The 17,903-nt window shown below is 49.6% G+C and overlaps 1 long non-coding RNA gene across 1 annotated transcript; it reads left to right on the top strand.

Moving 5' to 3' along the window:
• Positions 1-6,641: 6,641 nt before the first annotated feature.
• LOC129517030 (uncharacterized) lies at positions 6,642-13,436 on the top strand. The gene is made up of 3 exons (XR_008665925.1): positions 6,642-7,862; positions 9,005-9,147; positions 10,139-13,436. It is a non-coding gene; the product is annotated as an uncharacterized LOC129517030 (long non-coding RNA).
• The last annotated feature ends 4,467 nt before the right edge of the window (positions 13,437-17,903 follow it).

Below are 17,903 nucleotides of genomic sequence, written 5' to 3'. Positions count from 1 at the left end.
GCGGGATGAGGTGTGGGGTGAAGAGTTGATGTGAATGCTCGCTTCTGTGGCCTATCTATTATGGAACATGCCAACCTTGTTACCATATTGTATTTACTCAAGTCGGTAAAGGCCTCAATAAACCAAACAACAATCCAAACTTTGAACAACAGTGTCTGGTGGGGTCTGGTGATAGTTCTCCTTCTTTCCTATTTCTGTTCATCTATCACATATTTGTAGAGCACCTACTATACATGTGGCAGCCATCCTTTTAGTCATGACAAAAGTGAGCAAGCCTGGGAAGGAGGCCATACACTTGCAAACAATAAACAGGCACATAAACAAGATGACTTCAGAGTGTGCCGGTCCTACCAGGGACATAATGGAGGAGATATGAGGGTGAAGCTGCATCACTTCCTTGTTTGGACTTCCTCCTCCCTATCTCACATGTTCAGTAGTAGCTAGATATTCACATCCCACGCTCTGAAGAGAAATCTAATCTGGAAATAGAGATTTAGAACTCTCTGGGTGGCACGTGAAGTCATAAAGGGGGATGAAGAATCTTGGGGAAATATGTGGAATAACAAGACCAAACACTGATCTCTAGAGACATCAACATTTCAGGGTGAGCAGGGTCGGAAGAAACAGAAAGGGCAGAGAGGGCCAGGCATGTCCAAGGAGAGGGAGAGTCTTTGGAGAAAGGGGATGGCCAACAGGGCCAACCAGAGATCCACCACCAGAAGCCCCACTGCAGATGTGGCTGGTGATTCAACCACCACCTGGCACTGGTTGTTACCCAGGCAACGGCATCCTGTTCTTTGAATAGGTCTGGCTTTGCTGTGTGGAGATAAGGGGAGGGAGGGGGGATGAGGAGTTGGCAGGGGTGTAGGACACAGAATCGGCAAAGGTTTCCCGATGAAGATTAACCTCAGCAAAATTCTACAGAAGTTGGCCAGTTGCCAAGATTGGAGGAGAAAATATTCCAGACAGAGGAGTAGCAAGGGAACATCCTGGCAACTGCCTGTCCTCTACTGTGCCCGGACTGTGGGGTACGTGGGGGAAAGACATGAGCTCACAGAAGACTCCAGTGTGACAACAGGACTTTCCGTCTTATTCCAGAGTTTACCTTTTCTTTCAAGGTGATAGGGATCCACCAGGACATTTCAAGCAGAGGGCTGATCTGCTTAAATTTGCATCTTGGGCTGATCACCCTGGCAACAGAGAGAGGCTGTTGCATTAATGCAAGGTGAGAAATTACAAAAGCCTGTGGCAGTGAGGGGGGATTTGCCATATACCAAGGAAGAAGAACTTTCAGGGCGTTTTACATTTACCGGCAAAATTAGATGTTGACACCCGAAGTCAGGCTCCATGGCCAGGACTGCTAGTAACAGAATTTCCGGTCATTAGCTGGGCACATGGCTCCCCAACGTAAGAGCTGCGTGTCCCACCTTCCCTGCAACTTTAAGGGCCACGTGACTAAGTTGTGTCCGATGACTTGGAGGTGCATGAGTCACAATCTGGGAGCCTTCTTTGTAAATCACCTACTCCCTACCCTTTGCCCCTCTTCGTTACCTTTTCCTCCTTCCTTCTGGAACTGGGGCAAACATCTTGGACCCTGAGAGGACCATGACCTTAAGAATAAAGGTCAAACATAGCAGAGAAACAAGACAGAAGGAGTTTGGGTCCCTGAAGGCTTCTTGGAGCAGAGCATCCCTGTTGAGTAAGGGACAGGCAGGGCTGGGGAGGGAGGGTTAGGTAGGGGGCCATGGAATCAAGCTCACAAAAATCCCAAAAATGTGGAGATGAAAGGAAATCAGAGATAAACAAACCAGACCATCTTGTCCCAGGTGTCAGAGGTGGGGTCTGGTTATAACCAGAGAAATACTGGACCCAAAAAGGGAAATGGGCCATTAAAGATGTTATCTCCAGGCCTTACTCAGTGGTGCTATCAATAAAGATGTTATGAGGATTTAGATTCCCTGGTTAGTTTTCAATAAAAGACCCACCGTACAAGCCCCCAGTGGCAGCCCTGTGGGGACCCCTCTCACTCCTGAGAGCTTTCTCAGAATCCTCGCTTAATAACCTGCTATTTTACTCACTCTTCTTTGTCCACGAGAGATTCATTCTTTGACTCTGTGAGACTGGAACCTTGCTCTCCGGCTTCACTGTCAACCCAGGAGCACCTACCTCCAGCACCTACCTTTCATGGTAGAGATAAACTTTTTTTTTTTTTAAATTAATCTTCTTTTAGACATTGTTATATTAGACCTCTTTTAACTAATAGATCTCCTTTTTAGCTGTTCATAAAATCCCAAACTCTGGGAGCCATTATTCTGTACCCCACCTCAGCTTTTCCCACATTCCTCCTTTTGTCTCTAGTGAATTTCTGGATCCTTGGCACTGAACACACAGCCCTATACCTAGGAGGTGTTCAGTAAACACTGCAGGAGGAGGAGGCAGGACCAGAACTGTCTTCGTGTTTTCAGACCTTGTGAATCCTTAGGTCGCAGGAGAAATTCGCAGTGTGAGTTTCATCAAGCCGCACAGTTACTGCCTTCCCAGGGCATTCGTCCCAGGACTTGCAAGGAGTAGGGAGGAGGCTCCAGGAAGACTCTGACCCGGGGTACCTCATCTGGGGATAACCAGCCTCGCAAACCCTGACTCATCTGCCCCGGGGGACCCTGATTTGCATCCGTTTACAGCAGTCAGAGGAGGGAAGAGAGCAACCGGGTGAACCTGGAGGAAAGCTGTGGCCAAGATTCAGGTGAAGACTTCTGCTCACTGCGGGCTGGCGCCCTCTCCCAGCAGCCCCTGCTGCGGCTTCGGGGCGAACACCCCATTCACCAGGAATTCGTGTTCCGGGCACTTCTTGGTTCAGTAGGTCTCCTCCGCTGGAGCCCTGGCTCCGCGCAGCCCCCAACCGCGCCTGCTGCTCGCCCGAGCCCGAGCCCGGAGCCCGGAGCCGCTCGCTAAAACCCCCGCCGAAGAACAAAGGGGAGAGAGATGAGCCCCTGGGGCGGCTCGGGCCGTGCTGGGGAACCCCCATGGCAAGTTTTAAAGGAAATCCTTGTTGCTGATAAGATCCCTCCCTGAGGGGGAGCCCGGGAGGAGCCTGGATCCGAGGCCGCGACCTCAGCCCGGTCCCCAGCCCGCCGCCCAACCTCCCGGCCCGGCGCTCCAGGAAATGCGACTGGTTCTCAGGATTCACCTAAAATAAAGATGGAAGAGGGAATGAGTCAGCAGGGAGCCCGCGGCGCGGGGCGGGCGAAGGCCCGGCCCGAGGCCCCGAGGCCCGAGGCCCGCGAACCCGCCGGGAGGTCCTCCCCGCGCCTGGGCTGGGGGGTCGGGCCTGCACCAGGCAGGGCCCGGGGCCGAGCTGGGGGGCGGGGGCGCGGGGGCGGTGCGGGGGGCCGGGGCTGAGCTGGGGGGAGAAGGTGCGGGGGGGCCGGGGCTGAGCTGGGGGGCGCGGGGCTGAGCATGGGGGGCGGGGGGCGTGCGCCCTCTGCCGGGGGTGGAGGGAGAGGCGTCGGCCCGCGCGGCGCAGCATCCTCCGGGCGTCCAGGACCCCGCGAGGGAACCCCAACTTCATGCAGAGGGAAGGGGGGGAGAAAACCCGGCTCCACGTGCCGCCGAGGTCGAGTTCTTCTGGAGCCCTTTTCGGGCCCCGCCCTTACAGCCCCCCCCTCCCGGGCTCCCCCGGCTCAAGGGGAAGGACTGCGGTTAATGGTTAATCGCAGATACCGATCGCGCTTGGGCCCCGAAAGCTGGGGTGCTCCCCACTTCCATCCCGTCGTTGCCTGAACCGGTCGGAAACGGCAGGTCTTACCGGACCCGCAGGACCCCCTCTTGAGCACGTCACCCTCCCTCCCCGGGTTGTGGAGCCTCCCCCAGGGCTGGATCTGGGGTAGGACAGGGGACTGCGTGGGGCCTGAGCGCCCGGAACTTGCTGGTCTTGGGGGAGCAACGAGGGACAGCCCCGGGACCGTCCAGGGCACCCTCGCGGCGGGAAGCCGGGACCCCTGCGCCTCCAGGACGGTGCCCGCGCCCCACCCACGAGGGTGCTGCAGCCGGGCTCAGTTCTGGCCTCCCTCCCCGCCCGACACACACACACACACACACACACACACACACACACACACGCTGGTTGCTCGTCTACACAGTCGGGAGGCTGAATTAGATGGTCAGGTGGCCCCAATCCTGGGAACCCCTGATCTGCTGTCCTGTTTCAGACCCCGACTGTGTCAGCAGGGGGAGTTGAAGAACAGGATGGTTTCGAGTGTGAACCAGAAGAAAACAATGGGTGGGACCAACTCCCCAGCTCCCTTCTCGAGAAAGGCCCGAAGGGCCCTCTAAGGACCCGGTCTCTCTTTATTGAATCGGGAGTGACACCTAGTGGCTCAGCCGCCTCACCGTCGCGGTGGTGCCGGGTCTCTGGGGCATCCGAGCCTTGCCTGCCCTCCTGTACTCTCTGCTAAAAGCTCTGGAAGCACCGGTTACCGCGGACGTTTCCTGGGGCCTCCCAGGCTCTTATCAACAGCCCTTTTCCTACAGTATCTGCGGCTCTGGTTTAAATGCCCTTCTTGTCTGGCGAGCTGGCTTGGGCACATGCCTCACCCTCAGGCGGCGGGGAGGTAGGGAGCTGGGGGCCCTTCTGGGTGCTGGGGATGCAAAGATGGTTAAAGCTGGGTCCCTGCCCTCGAGAAACTCACAGCCTAGCTTGAGGGAAATGGAGCTGTAAAGAAATATTATATTACACTGGACAAATGTTAAGAGCGTATGTTGGATTCTGGGGGGTAACAGGTGGACTTTTAACTCTGCCTGGAGGCATCGAGGAAGGCAGTAGTCCTCAAGCTAAGTAGCTTTTCCCCCCAATTTTATTTAAATTCAATAGTTAACATACAGTGTATTAGGAGTTCCTGGGGTAGAAGTCAGTGATTCATCAGTTGCATATATTAGATGATGTGGTAGGTGGAAGTCTGTGGTGACCCCCCCAAAGTTCCCAGCCCCCCGCCTACACTCACCTTCTTCCAGTTATTCAAACCCTGATTAGGTTCAGCTGTAAGAGATTTTGCAGACGCAATGAAGATTCCCAAATCAGCTGACCCCAAAGCCTGGAAATTATCCTTGGTGGCCCTGACCTAACCAGGAAGCTTCTAAGAGAGATGAAGCTGGTCCTGGCAAAGGAGATGTGAAGAATTGATCAGGGGCAGCTCGGGTGGTCCAGTGGTTTAGCGTCTGCCTTCAGCCCAGGGCGTGATCCTGGAGACCAGGGATCAAGTCCCACACGGGGTTCCCTGCATGGAGCCTACTTCTCCCTGTGTCTTTGTCTCTGTCTCTCTCATGAATAAATAAATAAAATATTTAAAAAAAAAAAGAATTGATGACAGGTGAGATTCTCATCTGCTAGCTCTAGAGAGGAGGGGGGCCACGTGGCAAAGACCGTGGGAGCCTTTTAGGGCTGGGAACAACCCCTGGCCGACAGCCAGCAGAGAAAGGGGAGAAACTGGATTCTGCCAACAACCAATGAGCTTGGAAGAGAAACCCCCGAGCTCTAGGAGAACACAGCCCCAGCTATAACTCCGGGACTTTAGCTTTGTGGGAACCCGAGCAAAGAGCCAGCCATACTGTGCCCAGCTGCTGACTTCGTGGTAATTTGTTATCCAGCCACAGAAAGCTAACACAGATGGCAATTTGAAAGAGAGGAACAGCATGGGCGAAGGCTCAGAGGCAGAAAACAGCAAGGTGCGTTTGGGAAATTGAAGTCAACAGCACAGCTGAATGGGAAGCCTGGGAAGCAAGGAGGTGGTAAAATGTACCGCCGAGAACTTGGCTTTGGGTCGGAGAGACTGTGCCCTTAGACTAGGTAACTTAGTTCTCTGTGCCTCAGTTTTCTCAAAGCTAACATGGGGCTCACACTAGTAGTTACAGTGAAGGGTTGTCTAGTGGGACCTGTGTGTATGGAGGGTCCAACACAGTCTTGTGATGTAAGTGTTGGGAAAAGAGTGGGTAGGAATAGCTGTAGTAATTAGTCATGTGGACAATGGACCAGACTAAGGAGAAGCTAGGCCATGTGGTTTCTTACAGCGTGGTCCGTGGGGGGCAGTGCCTGAAGCCTACCTGAGTCCAGACCACATCGGACTCTCTGGGGCTGGGGCCCGAGAATCTGCACTTTCAGGAGACTTCCCAGGTGACCTTGATGAGATAACCAGGCCTCGGGAATAGTCCAGGTGAGAGCAGAGTGCCTGACAGGATCGACCAGGGCGTGGGCAGTGAGAACCAGGAGAGGGTGGTAGGCTGGGAGGTGGGTAAGACCCTCAGGACTGGAACCTGTGCAGGCAGGATGGTGAAAAGAGGGCAGGCGAAGGATGAGTGGGGGACATTTGCAGAGGGTAGATGGAGGCAGGGAATTGGTTTGGACTGGGTTGTGAGAGTCCAGGCATCTGTGGGGCACCCTGCTGGGAAGCCGTGCAGACAGTGGGAAGGACTAAATGAAAGGGGTGAGCTTGGGCCGGCAGTTCACTTTCGAACATCTGCAAGTATAGGAAGTCATGGGACGCTGCCTGCAGATTGAGAAGGACCTCAGGGAACAGAACCTCAGATGAACCAGTCAGGAAGGCTGGAGCGTGCTGCGTGGTCTGGGGGTGGGGGGTGGGTGGCCGTGACAGTGTCCCTGGCCTTGGAGCACTTCGGAGGGAGAGAGTGGGAAGGCACCCCAAGACCTGGCCACTGGCAACTTATCAGCAGGAGCAGCGAGGCCCATTTTGGTGGCGTGAGGAAGGAGGAGGCCAGGCCTCCTCAGGGAGTAGGGACTGTCCTTCAGAATCATGGCTGTGAGGAAAAGGAGAGAAATAGGGTGGGGACTTGAGAAGTACACAGCCTTCCCCTTATGCCGGGTGCTGTGAACCCAGACACAGGGCCGACAACGTGGCTCTAGCTGGGCAGCTCCAGACCCGCCAAACCCAGACTGAGGTTCTCAAAGGAGGGGTGCCTAGATGCCCAAGGTTGAGAGTGCAGATACATTTATAGGTGGGGGGCTAGGCCCATGAGGAAGAAAGGGAGTGGGGTGACGACAGGCTTCATCCTGCAGAGAACAAGGCCTGGAAAAGATGGCGGCCCACAGACCCAGTGGTCGCTGAGCTCTGTTGAGGGCCCAGCTGGGATTAAAGAACAGAGTCTTGTGCTAGACATGGTTCCCTGGGAATGTGCAGCAAGGATCTTCTGGGATGGCCCCATAGGATTGACATGGGAAGCACTATAAGCAGCAGCTCTCCGAGGATTACCATTATTATTATTATTATTATTTTATTATTTATTTTATAAGTCCGGTGATGGCCCCTCTCTGCCCAGAACCTTCTGATTGCCTCCTACCTCACACAGCATGGGAGCTGAGGTCCTAAACTAGGAGCCTGTGTCTCCTTCAGTCCTCTCTGCCCCATTTGGGCCTGGGCAAGTGTGGCAGGCCGCCCCACCTCCACGCCTCAGCTCCGCGTGTCCCTTCTCCCTCTTGTTCCAATCACCCCGTGGCTTGCTCTGTCCCTCCTTCAGAACTTTGCTCAGCTGTCATCTCAGTAAGACCTGCCTGGATCTGCCCGATTTCAGCTCACAACGCCCTTGTCCACGCCCCTGACCTCGTGACCTGCTTTCCTGCTTTATGTGGTCCCTCGGTGCTTCCCACTGTGGCCAGGCGCCAGGGTTTTTCTGTCTGTTGCCCATCTCTCCTCAGTAGAACGCCTATCTTTTGTTCGAGGCAGTACCCCCAGAGCCTACATCAGTGCCTGGCATATAGTTTGCTCTCAGCAAATACCTGTCATGCAGGAATGAATGATCCTTCACCAAGGTCTTGGATTAAATGCCACCTCTTCAGAGAGCCCCACCGCCACCAGGTAAAATGGCCCTCCGGCTGTCCCTCAAATCCCCACTCTGCTTTGCTTTTCCTCAACAAACTTATTCACAGCTGGTGTTATGTATTTGCCTGTTTGCTTATTGGTTCTCTCCGCAGCTCCATGTCAGCTTCTGGAGGGCAAGGGTGTAGTTTAGTGCATTATCTCAAGTGCCTATAATGGCACCAGGTCCAAGGTGAGCACATGAGGCATACTTACTGAATGGCTGTGTTCTGGTTATTTACAACTAATAGTGGTATCGGAAAGCAGAAGGTAAGGAGCAGTTGCCCTGTGAAGAGCGGACTAGGGCAGGAGGAAGGTCTTCAGGCAGGACATCCTAAATGCATTTCCAGTGGAAACTTCAGGAGGGGATGAGGAGCCAAACCTCCTCACCCCTCAGCCTGGACGACTCCCTACCCCCAGTGCTCAGCATCAGAAGCATTTCTTTTCTCCTGAATTACTGGCAACAGCACACACTGGTGCTCTATAAATATTTGTGAAGTGAATGCATAGGAACTTCCTGGGACTTTAGGAGGACCACTTCATTTTCAAAGTGAAATTCAGTAGCTGCAGCCAGCTCTCGGCTTTTCCACCCAAGAGAGGATAGCAAAAAAGCAGAGAGCAGATACCCAAACCACATTGCCTGGTCTAAACCCTCGATCCACTACCTATTTGGTTAACCTCTGTGCCTCGGTTTCCTTCTCAGTAAAATAAGGATGAAAGTAATACCTCATAAGGTGGTTATGTGAGCAGATATATAACATACATATATATTAACCTATATATAATATAGAAAGATTTGTGTGTGTGTATACATATATGTATGCACACATATTTTTTAATGGTTCCTGGTATGTGCCAAGACCCGTGAAAAGTTTGAGAATTTACCCTAAGTTATCCTACCACCTTTTCATAAATGTTGGCAGGAGATTCTGGCCAGAGGCAAAGGATGAAGGACTTCATTAGGTGCATCAGTAGCAATAGCCAGAGTATCAGCCATTGTGCCAGTACTCTGAGCCCGATTCTCTTGGAGCCATGCAGAGGTGGTACCTGCACGTCCAGTGGGTTGTATTACAGGAGTGGAACCTGGACCTTAGGAAGGCAAATATTTTATAATGGGCAATAAGAATTCCTCTTTGCTTCAGAGGGAGACACTATCTCTACCTTCCAATGCTCTTTGCCGACGAACATCTCTGAAAAGATCACCTGGAATGAAGAGAGGACCTGTGCTTATGGGTTGTACGGAAGTATAAGAGATCCATGAGAATTGTCTTCCCGAGAGCATGTGGTAAGAGCTATCATTATTATTAATAGTAATAATACTAAAGAAAAATGTACCTGCACAATATAACTCTGTTTCTTTTGGCGACTCTGAGATGGATAGAAGTTATAACAAAGCAAACCAAGACAGGGACTAAAGAAAAGTTACAAAGACTAATGGCAAGTCACGGCATATGAGTTAACATTCAGTGACTAGACTACCAAATGCACTTCACAAATGGGTTTCTGGGGGTGGGGGGAAACTGCTGTCAGCAATTGATTGTGATATTGGGCAAATGAGTTTGCAATTTCATGCTGAATAATCTATCACGCTGTATCTTGGAAACTCAGGCACTCAATCTTTTTTGACAGGCGGCATGTATATTCCATTGCCAGGAAGGAAGGCAGTTGTCAAATTCCTAATTTTTCTCTGTGAAAAATTAACATTTAACTCAAATATAAGATCTGGAGGAGCACATAAGACCTTAATTACATAGCACAATCCATGATTTGTGCTAATTAATAAGCTGATGAAAAATTCATTGGAATTCAGAGAAGAATCAAGGGGGAGAAAATTGGCCAGTGTGAACACTGAGTTTTTATAAAATGTTTAAGTCTTTCCAAACGGGCAGCCACTCCTCTGTCATAATTATAATTTAATCATCCACATGATTATTTCATTTTGTAAGAGTTTAGTTACGCATCAAAAACTATGCAGAGAATATTTCTTTGAACTTTGTGATTGCTAACAGTGCTATTGTGTGAGCACGTTGGACATTTTCGAAGAAGACCAGCTCAGCTACCTGAAACATGGATTTTTTTTTTTTTTTGGGAAGATGTAAGATAGGACATCTGTTTAAATCCCAGCTTTGCCATTCACTAGCTGTGACCTCCAGCAAGTTCTCTGAGCTCTTGAAGCCTGTTCCCTCTATGCAAATGGAGATGATAATGACGCATGAGGTTGTGGTGAAGGTGAATGGTTATGGCTGTGAATTAATCATATGCCTCCTCCTCTCCAGAATCTTAACCAAACCAGACCAGGAAGCAGATGGAGATTGAAATGCAGCAACTGGCTTGTTATCAACACAGCTGGATGGTTAAGAAGATGGTACTTAAGCAGAAATTGGGCTCCTGCATCCACCCACCGCACCCTGGGAGCTGGCTGTGGGGTGACACCCAGGCAATTCCAGGGGGGCCACCAGGCTGCCTCACATCCTTTCAGGAGCAAGAAAGCAAGCAGCTAGTCAGAGGCCTGTGATTTTCTAGCCTTCATGTGGAATATTCTGGCTTCTTGAATATCGGTTGTTGTGTTCAATTACATTCACTTATTCCTTTCTCCCACAAGTAATTATTGACGTTATATGACTTGTCAAGGGTACTTGCAAACTCTTTGCAAACTAAATAATGAACAAGGCTTTGGTGCCTGCCTTCATGCAGCTTATAATCTAGCATACAGCTGGACATGTGATCAAACCACTGCTGTTTTTCTCCAGGAATCAGGAGTGGAGATTATGCAAGAACAATATTTGTAAAACATTTACCAAAAGTGCCTGGCTCATCCTAAGTGCTCTTAACCATCGGTGGCTACTACCACTATTATGAACCAACTTTGTGATTTCGCATATCACAATACCACTGGTTTATTAATAATTATTTCTTTAAATCAGCTTTGCCAGTCCCCTGACCAAGTGTCTGTGAAATTACAGGTTGGAAGGGCAGGTTATGTTTATGTGATACACGTGGAAATAAAATATGTAATCATTCAAATAAAACCTGCCACAATCATTTCCTCTCCCAGCACACCTGGAGAAACACTGTTGTTGTTGTTAAAGATTTTATTTATTCATTTGAGACAGAAGGATACAGAGAGAGCGAGAGAGCATGAGCAGGGGGAGAGGACGAGGGAGGAGAAGCAGACTCTCCACTGATTGGGAGCCCAGTGTGGGGCTCGATCCCAGGACCCTGAGATCATGACCTCAGCTGAAGGCAGAGGCTTAACTATCTGAGCCACCCTGGTGTCCCAAGAAACACTGTTTTATGCGAGGCTTCAATCTCATTCCATCTGCCTGCAGAACTTAAACTGCATGAAGGCAGGCATCAACATTTATTTTTTAGTTTTGCGAATAGTTTGCAAGCACCTCCGACAAGGAGTAAGCCCTCGATAATTGTTTGTGGGAAATGAATGAATAAGTGTAATTGAATGCATCATCCAATGTTCAGGAAGCCAGAACATTCTAGGCGAAGTACAGAAAATAAGCGGCAAATTAAGAATCACAGTGAGCTCCCTTCTGCTTCTCGGAGCCTCTGCCTCTGGGATCACGGGCCTGGCCTGCCTGGCCTGCCCTCCTGCTTTTCCCTCTCCCCTTTCAACAAACCAACCTCCTGGCTCATTTGACAGCAAGCTGGACGGGCTTTAGGACGGAATGAATCTTGCAGTTGTCATGAATCAGAAACTGGGCACCGACACCAGATCTCAGCAACAGCAGAATGCCCTCACTGTTTAAAAAGCGCTCATGCTTCAGGCTGGAACAGATTAGAGGCTAATAATTTATGTTGAAATCCCGAGAAGCCCTCCACAAAGTCCTATTGCTTGTCCCTGCCTTTTGACTGATGGACATGAAAATCGGGACTGATTTGAAAACCTAAGGCTGTTTAGCTAAAGCAGCATTAATTTCTCCATTAGAAGCTAAGCAATGAGAGGCTGGGGAGGCCCCGGACAACCACAAAGAAACAGATGCTGGCGGTGGAAGGCCACGCCTTTTTCCAAATGGGAAACTCACACCTGCTCTCCCGCTCCAGTTAGCTTTCTGGGCCTCCAAGACCTCCAATTGGCAACTATAATTTTTTTCCATGCTAGTTAAAATGCCCTTAAGCTACAGTCATTAGATTTGCTGGACAGCAGCATCATTCTGATGTTATCGGCTCTGTCTTCCTGTTTTCATGAATAATGTATAAGAAGGAGCTGTTAGAAATGGATTCTTCCCTGGTTGACGGTATCGCCACCAGACAGGTCCCTGAATCCTCAAGTCATTTTATCCACAGCACTAACAGATCCCCCTCCTTTGCTGGCTACCCCCTCCCCCGGCTGCCTGCCACGCTTGGAGAGCCTTCCAAAGTTCCCCATCTCCCCTCCTAATCTCGACAGTAAAGAAACAGGTGGCAGGGAGACAAGAAGAGGTGCCCACCACCTTCCTTCCTTCCTTTCCATTTTTGCTCCATGTGGGGGGATTGAAGGCCAAGTTCACGGGTTTGGTTCCTGGCCCTGCCTGACACAGGCCTGCCAGCCTTGCACGGTCTGCATCCAGGTGCCTGCTGAGGAAGCGCTGTTCGTGGGCACAGGTGAGGGCTGAGGACAACCCCTGCCTGCCTGCTTGATTCTGTGCTTGCGTCTGTCTTACCTTTACGAAGAAATGGCACGTCTTTCGGCCCTGGCCCTTTACTCGCTCATTCATGCAATGTATTTTTGTTATCTGCGGTGCTTCCAGTGAGGAGGCATGCAGTAATCAAGGATTATAGAAATGAAAAGAAATTGTGTACAAAGAAGAGCATCCTATCACGAGCATGTAATAGAGGGAAGCAGCTGAGTCAGGGAAGGCAGGGGAAGGATGCGAGCCTGAGCTAAGCACCGAAAGGGACCTCTAGTCAGTGGATGTGTTCAGGCAGCAAGGACAGCATGTGCAAAGTCCCTGCAGCAGGATCGGGCCCGTTAGAGGAAGCAGAGGGCAACCCAGGGGCCAGAGGGTGTTTGCAAATAAGAGCCAGGACTTCTCCGCCCCCTTTGACATCTTGTCCACTGATCATCCAATTTCTCCTTCCCGACAGCCTCCCCCTCCCTCGGGGTCCCAGCATTGCCGGTCCCCTTCCTGACCACTCCTACCCTCCCAGGCTCATCCACTAGTAACTCTTAACTGGGGGCATTAATTTAGAACTTTCCTACCCCTCTGTGTGCTGATGTCAAGCACAAGCCTGTCATCCAGAAGGAGCCCAGTCAGTACAATGGCCATTTATTGTTCCGAGTGCCCACTGAGACCTGGGAGACATTCCAAATACCCAACATGGGCTTGGGTAAGCTGTTGCACCCCCACACTGGAGGCTCACACAGTCATTAAATGTGACGTTTGAAGGCAGCCCAGGTGGCTCAGCGGTTTAGCGCCGCCTGCAGTCCAGGATGTGATCCTGGAGACCCAGGATCAAGTCCTGCATCGGGCTTCCTGCATGGAGCCTGCTTCTCCCTCTGCCTGTGTCTCTGCCTCTCTCTCTCTGTCTTTCATGAGTAGATAAATAAAATCTTAAAAGTAAAATAAAAGTGACATTTGGGAAAACTAACGATCTTGGAAATTTCTCACAAGATGACACAAACTTAAAAGCAGAAGATAAAACTCATCTGAAAGTATGATCTCAACTTCTGTGGAAAAAAAAAAGACCAGAAACAAATTCATCAATATATCAATAGGCGTCTCTGGGGGGTAGACTTATTCGTGGTTTTCCTTTCTCATACTGCTCCATCTTCCCCTTCACTGGGTTAACTAATTTCGTTCATAAATCACTTAAATTAGTTAATTTAATTGAACTAATCATGCACTTATTACGTGCTAGGCATCACTACCAATTCAATGATGGGCAGGACACAAACATGGTCTCTATCCTAAAGAATTGCTTTTATAAATAAATTAAAAAAAATTTTAAAACAAAGTGACTTAAAAACATCACTGAGAAAACCACGCAAAACTGCTCTTTCCTGCAGGTGTCAGCAGGGAAACTCCATCCAGCAGCATGTGGATAGTAGTAGTTAAGGGTGCCAAGGACTGAACCTTGATGACTGTCCATTTGTCATTTGTGCCTGAGGCAAGATGCTGGGAACAAGGACTCCTTCCTGTCAGCACCTATTACTCTGAAGTGGAAAACTCTGTACCACCAGCTTATAAAATGTAGTCCCCCTCCAACCCCCTACACACACCTCCCTGGATGTTTGCAGTCATTCATTCCAGCCCTCCTGGGACATTTCCAGGAATTTTCTTCCACTGAAATCAGGCCTCGAAGATTCTAGATGAAAATGCTGCCTCCTCACACGTCTGAAGCCCACCTCCACCACCTGCTGCTCCCTAACCCAAAGCCCAGGCTTGCAATCAAACCACAGCAAAAGCACCAGGCTCAGCAAGCACGAAGGCAGCAGGAGCCCAAAGGCTCCTGTAAAACTAAGAGTCTGATGGTTTCCGTGCAGATTTTCAGGAGAAGGGAGATAACAGGCAAATAAGATATGGGAGACCAGCAGAGATTTTTCTGAACCAGTGGTAGGGGTGGGGGGTTCTTTAATTCTTTAATAAAACCACAGCACATGTACCAACAGTTAAACTATTGGGCTCCATGCCTCTTGTCAAGCAGGAGAGAATTTCTCCCTCCCAGGGTTCTCTTGCTCGTCTTCCAGCCCAGCAGTCTTGTCTCTTCCTGCTTCTCCAATATTCCATCTTAGTCTCATCTGAAATAGTCCCATTTTGGAATGGCAGGGCTTCCTAATGATGAGGAGTGTATCACCCGTGAGAATGAGTTTAAGTGGTAGACAGAATGAGCAGTATTAATTCTACTAGTTGTCTATTTTAACACATTTAGGAAAATCTGTGTCTAGCACATCAAACCTATGATTTTATTATAGTCCATGGCAGCCTACACTTTAAAGAAGTAAGTCAATACACAGAGAGCCAATAAAGAGGAGAACTATTAAATAAGTTGTGAGACATGCAGTATGCAAATGCAGTAAAATTGGTGAAGCGGCGCATGCATGTGTGACCCTTGGAAAATACGAGGGGGAGTTTGGCAAATCCAAGGCGCCTCCTAGGGAAGGGCCAGAAACGTCTGTTGATTCCTTGCAGTAACTCAGATGCAGACATTTGCCTCAGTTCTGGATCCTCAGCAAGCCTGTAGAGTTCTGAATCCCAGAACCTCTTGACGTCTAAGATTGGAGTCCCCAAGGTGGTAGACTTCATCTCCATCAGGGAGTGGTGTGTTGTTTTAGAAATCAGGGAATCTCACACAAAAATAAATGCAGGGTGTGGTCCTCTTTAAAAACTGGAAGTTCTGGGACACCTGGGTAGCTCAGCGGTGGAGTGTCTGCCTCCGGCCCAGGGTGTGATCCCGGGGTCCTGGGATCGAGTCCCGCATTGGGCTCCCCGCATGGGGCCTGCTTCTCCCTCTGCCTTGTCTCCGTCTCTCTCTGTGTGTCTCTCATGAATAAATAAATAAAATCTATGAAAAACAGAGCAGCCCAGGCGGCTCAGCAGTTTAGCACCGCCTTTGGCCCAGGGTATGATCCTGGAGACCCGAGATTGACTCCCATGTCAGGCTCCCTGCATAGAGCTTACTTTCTCTCTCTCTCTCTCTCTCTCTCTCTCTCTCTCTCTCTCTCTCATGAATAAATAAATAAAATCTTAAAAAAAATAGAAAACAAAAGAAAAACTTGGAGGTTTCTGGCACACTGGGTCTACATCCCTGCACGGCAATCATCAGGTGACCACAGGCTCTGTGCGTCACTACTCTGCCCTATGGGGGTCCTATGGGAGCATTTGTGTTACAAATCCCTACATCCCTGTGCTCAGGGATGAAGGGTAAAAAGAGGGTCCCTCTTCTGTAAGGTTTCTCTTCCCCTGCTTCTTATCCTTCTCTTCTCTCATCTCTCCTCATCCCTCCCCACCCCTACACGCACACACTCAGAAATACAACTCCAGGAAATGGCTTGTGAGAATAGAATTTCTCTCTTCTCCCACTGATGCCCATGGTATCCTTGCCTGAGCCATGGCCCAGATTCACTGATGAGTCCCGGCTTGATGACTTATTGCCTCTTAGCCGCTTGATTGGCACAGGCTCATCTGAAACTGCCTGTTATTTTTGTGTAGGATGTGTGGAGGGGGTGAAAATTCCATTTTCTTCCTACTGCTATCTTGTGAGGGAAAGGACACACGATTCGGAGCCAGAGTGTCTGGATTCAAATCCTGATTCCCTCGTTCGCTGGCTGTGTGATCTGAGGAAAGGCATTTTAATGTCTCTGCACTTCAGTTTCTTTATCTGTAAAATGGGGATAGTAGTATCTGTTGTGCAGAATTTGTATGAAGATGAAATGAATGTATATACAGTGCTTAGAAGAGGGCCTGGCACACAGTGAGGGAGTGAGGGTTGTAAAACGTGGACCTATTTTAGGAGAAATAGTCTTCCACCCTATGAACTGCCACTGGGACAAGTTCTAACTCTGTACCTTGAATGAGATACTGTTAGCCATATTCCTCTTACGCAGCGACTCCTAATATGACTGTCAGGTAAGTGCCAGGCACTACACTGAGCCTTAGACACAAAAAAATAAAAAAGTATCTTTGCCCATCAGAAAGCTTCCTACGTCTAGTTGATTTGGATTGCAAGGTTAGATTAAATAAATATCATGACAATTGTTTAAATATAAGGTTATATTAAGCAAGCATCGGATGATAATTGTTTAAATTAGGCAGGAGCCTCATGGAGAACAAAGCATTGAATTCAGTCCACAGGACTCAGTCTCTCAAAGAGTTAGAGACAAATCGGCATCTGGGAAGTTACCCCACTCCCCGAATTTGCAACGAGAAGAGTGGGAGCCAGAGGAGACCCGTGGAGGCTGTCACATGAGATGACCAAGAGTATGTGGGTCACGCACACACTGCCCCCCACCCTGTTCCCTGTTTGAGGGAACACGGGATGGGGTTGGGAATAGGGATAGGACGGACTAGGGGTGGGACTGGGGGCAGGGCAACAGATCTCTGATTCAGAGCAGCTGGGATCTATTCAGTTCCGTTTCTTTGTGAGATTTAAAGTTAATTGAATTCACTGTGCCTCAGTTTCCCTGTTGTAATGGAAGCATGGTATGCCTTTTCTCATTTGTGTTGAAGCACTTTATAATAACCATCAGGGCGATGTGCTGCATCTGCTAGGTGGTCCATGCCTTTCGAATGCTAACCCCGAGGGGGACCTACTAGCATTACAGCAGGGCTGGCCAACTCCAAGGGCAGCTGCAAGTCCTTCTGCCATCGATACCTCAATCAACAACCAGTGATTTGTTAATTAGCATATTGAATATCAGAATTTGTTTTTTTATTGCTGAAATTAGTGACTTGTTAATTTGCATAATGCACCTTAGAAACAACTTTCATCAAAGACAGTCGAGGAGTGTGATTGGGCTAATATGGTTCAGAGACAGCTCCACCCCCACACCCCTCACACACCTGGAATCATTAGGCGAATCCAGACAGGCCCTAAGACCTATACCACTGGGACAGTCTCTGAGGCTGCACCCTGAGTCAGTTTCTGGCCACTGGTATAGAGGATTTCTTTATATATATATTCTTTTTTTTTTTTTGAGATTTATTTATTTATTCAGAGAGAGGTAGAGACACAGGCAGAGGGAGAAGCAGGCTCCATGCAGGAAGCCCTATGCGGACCCGATCCCAGGTCTCCAGGATCACACCCCAGGCTGTAGGAGGTGCTAAACCGCTGTGCCACCGAGGCTGCCCTATATATATATTATATATATTATATATATATTATATATATATATTCATATTTATATATATATATAAAGCCTCCAAGGCACCCCAAGGTATAGGGGCCTTCTGATGGCACCAAGCCTGCTGGGGGCACAGCATCCTGCCTCAGAAACCACAAAAGGATGGGGAGCTGGAACTTCATCCAGATCTTTTCATCAAGGGCCCCCGGAGTGGCTTAGTGGTCGAGCATCTGCCTTTGGCTCAGGCCGTGATCCCAGGATCCTGC

This window comes from Nyctereutes procyonoides, unplaced genomic scaffold (assembly GCF_905146905.1).
Source record: "Nyctereutes procyonoides isolate TBG_1078 unplaced genomic scaffold, NYPRO_anot_genome, whole genome shotgun sequence".
In the NCBI taxonomy this organism is placed as follows: domain Eukaryota; kingdom Metazoa; phylum Chordata; class Mammalia; order Carnivora; family Canidae; genus Nyctereutes; species Nyctereutes procyonoides.
The sequence above is the reverse complement of the archived record's forward strand: the minus strand, read 5'-3'. Positions and strand labels throughout refer to the sequence as shown.